General features: G+C 36.0%; 1 long non-coding RNA gene across 1 annotated transcript; it reads right to left on the bottom strand.

The window, feature by feature from the left end:
• Positions 1–2,248: 2,248 nt before the first annotated feature.
• On the bottom strand, positions 2,249–7,030 carry LOC128086588 (uncharacterized). Its single transcript, XR_008209425.1, has 3 exons — positions 5,623–7,030; positions 4,143–4,186; positions 2,249–2,857 (listed from the first exon to the last, which is right to left on the bottom strand). It is a non-coding gene; the product is annotated as an uncharacterized LOC128086588 (long non-coding RNA).
• Positions 7,031–8,064: the final 1,034 nt, after the last annotated feature.

Genomic DNA, 8,064 nt, shown 5'->3' with positions numbered 1-8,064 from the left:
ACCAGAAAGCTCCAATAAATCCTTTCATTTATCAGTAGAAATATTGCTATGCACAATGCAATATACATTCCCCCAAATTACATTTTACACCAAAAGCATTAATGACAGTTTAACCATATGCTTACTTTTTGAGACATTCACATTACATAAGTCAGGAAACTTTATTAGAAGTTTGGGGTTTCTTTACATCTCATTTGATGAAAAATAGAAGTCAAACGCAGATTCATCCAATGATTTTCAGCAGTACTCAAGTGAAAATCATTTTTGTGAATATTATTATGTAATGCATGATTTTGAATAATCTGTATTCTTATGGTGAACCTTTGTCAGTACATGAACCAATCTAAATGTCCATCATTGCTTATTTTTGTAATTTCAGCATAAATACTTAAACCACAGAAAAGTAAAATAGGATATGAATTTGAAGCACAACATGCTAGTATTTCTAATATTGACTTGGAAGAGAGTTTTGGTAGTTGGCTATATTCAACAGCATCTTTGCAAGTTCCTTCAAACTGAAGTGAGGTATCAAAAAAGGAGATGCCCGTTATTGTCTGTATGTTCCTTTTAATATAACTTTTAAAAGTTATGAAAATTATTAGAAAATGTTCCTTTTAATTAGTCAACTAACACGGCTTTCAAGAGTGGAAAATAACTACAGAACTACCCTAGAAAAAATGTACACCTGAATCATAACACAGACCTGGATGAATTTTATTCTAGGACTGAAAAGAAATAGGCTGTACTAAAATTAATAATGCTAGCACTTCCACAATCCATTTGAGATGTTGCCTTTTCCACCCCCCCCTTTTTTTTTTAAACATACTTTTATTGTATGTGCTACTCAGGCTTAGAGGAAATGCAATCTCTTCTGTTTCTTGGCACTTCCTTTTTATTAGCATTTGCAAAAAGTGTTGACCATGAAGTCCTTAAAAATAATATCTTCCATTTGTCCGTGGGTCACGTAAACACAAATGCTAAAAGTTACATCATATAAGTGTTTTGTTTGTTTTACAAGCATCCTTGTAAAGGTTAAGAGTACTTTATTCACCAGTGCATTTCAAGGGTGCTTTTAATAGCTTTGAAGCACATGGTAAAAGCCAAACACCTTTTAAACGCTTTCTAGAAAATAAACTGAAAAACATATTCATTAATAAAAAAAACCAAGGACCAAACATATGGTGACCACCGATCAGATATGAGACCCATTTATAATAGGAATTCTCATCCACTTGGAAGCGGGTAAGTTAAGTTTCATATAGTCTATTAAATAAAAATAACTTCTGACTTAATTGCATGGACTAGATTTGAATTTGTGATCAATACTACATTTTACCACTTAAAAAAATCCCAGTTATTTACTTTCCCTAAACAAAATTTTGCAATATTCTGCTGCAGACTTTGAATGATATAACTCTTCAAAGAGTTTTCCTTTGAAAGAAGTCAAAGCCAGACTTGTTCCATTGCCAGGGTGAGGGAAGGAGCAAGCAGCAGAGAGAGTGCTTATGGAGGAGAATATCACAAGTTTTATGTGACCAGAAGGTTAGACTGATGCTCTCTTGAAAGAAATAGAGATGGAATGATGGAGGTGTGCTGACCCTGCAGGAACCAAAATAACTTCTAGCATTTGAACTACTTTTTAGAAGCTCTCACACAGTATCGTTCACATGCTCCTGTTCAGTTTTACTGGCATATATTCTGGGAAGTTGTAAAAGTGGAGGGAACAGCTTCTCTCTATACATGAGGATACCATCATGTACATTTCTTATACTCAATTAGACTTTATGCTGGGGTATGAAGAAAAAAGCAGAATTCAGCATTCTTTATCACACAAGGGTCTGACTTCAATCTGATAGCATCACTTACATCTGCGTCTTTCCTCTGTCAGCACTATTAGAAAATGTGCTCAAAGTCATGAAAGTAAGCGATGCTAATGGTAGGTTAGTGTTTGGAAGGCTGTACTGTGAATCTCTAGGGACTGGCTGAACAGCACCAATAAAATTCTCTCTGAACAATAAAGAAGAAACTACAAAAGCACTTCATACATTGCATTTTGGGAAAGTATAAAAGTATGAATTTTAATATCTCTAAGCATAAAGTTGAAGGACTTGGGCTTGACAGAGAATTACACTTGCAGATTAATTTTACCTTAGTCCCAGAAGTAACTATGTGATCACCTCTAGGTAATAACTGTATATTAGCATGCTAGAATTTGAGAACTGGAAAGAAAGGCAAGCTTACCTTTTTTCCTCAGCATAGTCTTCAAGAAAATGAAAATAAGACTTCATATAATTTTTATTGAAGTGTTCTCACACACCACTCAATCCATCCTTAAAATAATAACAGTTGCTACTCAGGATAGCAAGTTTTATTTCCTTTAGTACTATAGGTAGAAAAGAGACATTTCTTCAGGCAATCACAGAAAATAATTTCCTGATTTAAAAATGAAAATGGTCTTCTTAGCATTTTCACCAAGTAGAATATCTGAACAGAGTATAAAACTGCCATATGAATTAGAAAATATTGTCCTTCAGCTAGCAAATAAGCTGTCCTTCATGCTGTGAAATACGAATCACAGAAAGGAGGGTTTTACAGAAAATCTATACTCTTGGGCAGCTCAGTTTTTTGCTTTATACAGGAAATATCAATTTCGTAGATCAGATTTAACAATAATAAATAAATCTAATTCCCTTAGAAGTCCACATCCCCTTTGTGTTACCTTGGATGCAGCTGAGCTGTTCAAGTCCATCAGTGCTGCCCCAAAAATCACGTTAAGGGATTACCCTGAACTTGCTGAAGGTGAGTGCTTCTGATGGTGAAATGGTGCCAGCTCTTCCATCATTCCTGATTATTCATGCTTCGAACAAAACATAAGAACCAAAAATTACTTATTTTCCCCTCTTGTTTGCTGCCTGTATCTCCTTTATAGAACTTACTTTACACAGTCATTGACATCTGAGAGTAGGATCAATTCCTGAAAGAATAAAAGCACTGAGTGGACAGAAAGGGAAATACACATGAATCTGATAATGAATTTCCTGTAAACTATCTCTGCTCGGTGCAATTGAAGCAGTTGTATTCTAGGTTTACCTAGAGCTAAACTCTCACAAATGCAACTACAGTCTTAACTAGAGTCACTATAATGACAAATAAAACCAAAACAGTGATATAGTTCCAATACAAATCACAAAACTCATTACAGTCTTCCATTTGTTTCATGCCAAAGCCTGAAAACACAGCAAGTAAATGAAACTCTTCCAATCATATGACTGATGTAAATTCAGTTAACACAGTATAAAATGGAAATTATAAAGACTTCAAGACACCCTAAACATCAAGTGCAATTTTATTTCCTGAAGCAATGCTGCCATCTTGTGAGACAAATATTAAAAAAAAAAAATCAAAAATTTATTTTCTATCCTAAGTGATTCAGAATTTGAGACACAGAGGTAAGGAATCAACATCGATGTAAACTGGAAAGTCACCCAAGCCCAGAAGACATGTTCTCTTCCACCACACAAAGCAGAGAAGAGCAATGCTGTCAAAGAACTAAGAATTCTTAAAAGCAAGCCTTGCCTCCAGTTAATTCCGAATGCAGAACATTCAACATTGCAATGGTAAATTCAAAACTAAGAGAACTTGCATTTCAGGTAGGAATGAAAGCAAAAGAACTATGTGCTGCCTGTGTTAGAAGTCAGTCAATTCCACTTCCCTTCATTATGCAATGGATTTTGTATGATCACATGTTTATTTCAGTTCTCAAATTTAGTTATATCCATCCTTGACATTGTGGATGATGGGACTGAGAGGAGGTTAAGAGAACAAATATAAGTATTTACTACTAGTCCCTTTTAGTGATGTTTAAATTCCTTATGAAACAAAATAAATGGGGACTATTCCTAGCACATATGTTTCACTTGCGACTTCTCACCAGGAAGCCAGGCTATGGACCAACAACACTCATTTATATCTGCCTCTAATTCATAAGCACACACAGATTTTAAGAAAAGAACAATGACCACCTACAAGTGGTTGAATTTAATAGCATGGACTAAAGCAATGCTAACTGTTACCACGCTGAGTAGAACTTTCTAATCATGGTTTTTCCGGCTGGAAAGGTCACTTCAACCAATGTTACACACCTTCAGCAGGAATCTGCTGTACTTTCGTTTTCTCTGTTTAAAATCTGTAATGTACAAAAAGAAAATTAAAAGCATTATAATGAACACATGCCACAGAGCCTGCACATGTATTCAGCTTTCACCTGCAAATACCAAAAAACTCTTAAGATTAATTTTGTAAGCATAACTAAAGATTTGAATTCTAGAGAAAAAGAAAAATGCTTGCTCTTCCTGATTGCAAAATCCGTGCCTTTTTGCAAACATCTTTACATCAGAAACAGCTTTATGCTATTTGGGTTTACACTTTAGCAACAGGCAGCAACCTCTCCTTTCTCCCTCTATGGAAATTTGTTAAAATAATTTACAGGTGTTACTAAAATGAAACTCTTCCCTTCCAGTTAAAATAACTGGCTAGTAGACAGAGGAATACTGGTTTCCACATCACTGCAACACCATATTTGTTCTTGCTTGCTGTCTTACAGCTCTGGATCTTTATTTTTTCCCTTTGAAATACAGTATAAAATAAACTTGCTGTGTAGATTTAAGTAGCACAGCTTTTTATACAAATTTAAAATGTTTTGATATCTTAGAATGAAAAGCAGCACAGCCTCAATTAGCAGACATTTTGGCACTTACTAGTTGAAGACTGTGTGTTACACATTTATTAGCTCACATCACTACCCCAGCACAATTCACGTGAGCCAAGAACACCATTTCTTCTTCCCTCATCCCCAGGAAATGGGCTGAGGGAAAATCCTATTCTATTTCCCAAAGACAAGCTCCTTGCTAGAAAACTGTAGACCAGAAAAATCTAATTGTAAGTAATTAGACAATGTTTTTGTTGTCCAAATCAGGTTGTTTGAATTCACAGCAGGATCTGATCTTAATAATTACTCAGAAGCATACTCAGTCAGGAGGCATTCTACTTGCTCCTCATTAAAATACAGTGCATTCTGTTCACTAAACAACACACCTGATTTTGTGACTTCCATATATCCAGTGTCTGCAGTCTCAAAATCCTGTTTTCATTTATTGTCTGAACCACTGCCTAAAACCATGTTTAATGATAGATTAGAACATATTATCTCTCTCCTTCCTCTATTACCCTGGATTCATGGATAACAGACCCTGAATCTTTTGATGCTCTGCATCACCATTGCAATCCTTGTTAATATGAATGTGTCTGACCTAGGAATAGAGCACGTAAAGGGAGAGAGTAGAGATGAGGTATCCTCATGCATACATGTCAGCTATACTGTAGAAAAAAAAGTGCTTATTATGTTTCCTGATATTGGTTATCTGAGAACTTCGGATTTTTATCTATTTTTGGGGTCTGAGAGCTTCTAAAAAAGATGACTCAGCAGAGGTATCTCACAAAGCAGTCTGTCAACATTGAAAGTTCCCTCCCCCCCCCAGATCTTTGATCTGATTTTTCTGTGCATCTCACCTCTGAGTGAGTTTGCTGTAATTTATTTCACCTCTTCAATACACCTGAGCTTACCTTGCTATCTTGGACCAACTAGAAAATAGTCAGAACCATGGATGCAGATGCCATGCCTGCTTGAACAAGTGGATCTTCCGTTAAGTATAAGATTTCTGTTATGTTACACAAACTCACATATTTGAGCAGACCAATCAACTCTCCACTGACAATCCTATCTTCAGAAGTGGTTGGAATCTGCAGAGTCCCTTCAAAAGAAGGAAAGGATAATTGTTTTTATTCCCACTCTCCACCATTCCCTTTGCAGCCTCCATCTGTTCATCAGCCTTGAGAAACAGCCTCCTAGAAGTTCCACCCAGCTGTTACAGCTTAGACTGCCTAACTGCTCCAAGCAATGCCAGAAGCTGGGAGCAGCTGTACAAGAACTGTGAGAGGTCTGGGTTACAGAAAACTCTTCAGAGCTGATGTGAGCTTCTGACACAAATTCTGAAGTCAGATTTCTCTTCTTTGCATACAGTGAACTATATGACTCTATTTGAAGCAAAAGGGGAATGAAGAGACAAAGTTACTTGCACTGTTATAAAATCCTACCTCTTCTTTGCTCAAAGCCTTTTTTCTCCCTCTTTTAAGCAGCTACAGTTACAGTTGGTTGGTTGTTGTCAAGACATACAGAAGAGCCTACAAGCTGTACTCCAAATATCCAGCATGCTTGCAGACAGCAGCATCTACTGCCAGTCTCTTAATCCATGAAGAAAATTCAGACTACCTACCTGTTTTTTATTCTAGCTGGATTTCCAGTATCAGCAAAATGAAAAAAAAAAAAAAAAAAATCACATTCTAAAAGTAAAATTGTTTTTTGAAAGTGGAAGAATTCTTAATACAAGACTTTTGCAAGAGAGCAATTAAGCATTTTTCAGTAATGTAAGTCAGCAAATAATAGTGTCTGTGTAATTTAAGATACAGCTTTTACCCACCCAAAGTAATGACTAAGAAAGTACAATGAAAAATTAAAAAACAAAATGCAATTTACAATTTTGACAGCTAGGCCCCTCAACAACATCGAGTCCTAGAAAACTCTTTCTTTTTTTTCTTGATCTATTCTTCACACTTCAAGCTGGTGCCACATACTGAACTGCTTTTTTTTCTTTTGTTACCATTCCTAGGTGCAGCAAATATCACTGTTCAGCAAGTAAATATTTTTAATACATACAGTGAAATACTTCAAAGTAAAAAAATGTTAAAAGGCCTTAGCAAATAAGCAAAGCCAAAAGAAAACTCCTAGTACTTCTAGTTTGGGGGAAAATGTAGGATATTCTTTACAGTTTCTCTGCAACAGTAGGGAAGCTACAGATCATTTCACCTATACAAGAGGTATGTAGAACAAATTGGTTGGTACTGGGGATTTGGCACCCACAGACTACATGCATTTAAAAGACTACTTCACAAAGTAATCCAGAGAGTAAGTAGTAATAACTAGGAGTTTTACTTCAAAAGCACATTCTTGATCTGAACTGAAAAAATACAAGCACTCTGCATCTGGTAGCAATTTAGAATGTGAAGTATGGGAAAAGAAAATATCTTTGTAATACTCTTGTTCAGTCCCTGCATCTGATTCAATTGCACAAGAATTAGATGGGAAAATGAAAGCGACTTTACATGGAAAAGACTATATGGATGCTCCTGTTGTTAACTGAGTTTTCATCTTTCCCACTGTTCACTTGAACATGGTACTAAATTATTGAAATTATCCCCATGAGAAAGAAGGGATAAATGAACAGTCCTTTCCATTAGGTTAGCACATGGAGCTTCTAAGGAGCAGCCAACTAACGAAAAATGCAAGAGAATAAATCCTTAATATTATTAACCTTTTCACAAGAACATCTAACCATTCAAATTCCACTATGTTAAGTGCTAACTCAGTGAAGAGAGCTTCTGCTCTGAAAATATTGCTGTATGCAAAATAGAACATCTCTACAAAAGGATGATCCCAAGAGTATATAAGAAGTACTGAGAAGGTCAGCTACCACAGTGAAATTAAGTAGAAGCATAAAAAAAATTAAGGATGTCAGCACCTCTTTTTTGTGTACTTTGGTAGTAATTTTCTTAAATTCACAAATATATTCTGTCACCTACACTATTTCCCACATTATCTTCACCTTACCAGTTTAATTAAAAAGAGTACAGAGAAGTTGTTAAGATGCTCAGAGAGAAAATCAGAAAGGCAAATGCCCAGCTTGAACTCAACCTGGCCACTGGGGTTAAAAGGAACAAGAAACCCTTTTACAAATACATCAACAGTAAGAGGAGGACTAAGGAGAATCTTCATGCTTTACTGGATGAGGCTGTGAATGTGACCGCTGAGGATAAGGAAAAGGCAGACGTTCTGAATGCCTTCTTTGCATCTGTCTTTAAAGGTCTCACCAGTTATCCTCAGGGTACTCTACTCTCTGACCTGGTAATCTTAACTGGAGTGCAGACAGAACCCCCTGCGATTCAGGAGGA

The sequence above is a fragment of the Tympanuchus pallidicinctus genome, unplaced genomic scaffold (genome assembly GCF_026119805.1).
Source record: "Tympanuchus pallidicinctus isolate F22 unplaced genomic scaffold, pur_lepc_1.0 scaffold3, whole genome shotgun sequence".
NCBI classification, from domain to species: Eukaryota; Metazoa; Chordata; class Aves; order Galliformes; family Phasianidae; genus Tympanuchus; species Tympanuchus pallidicinctus.
Note: the sequence above shows the minus strand (reverse complement) of the source record. Positions and strands in the feature narration are given on the sequence as shown.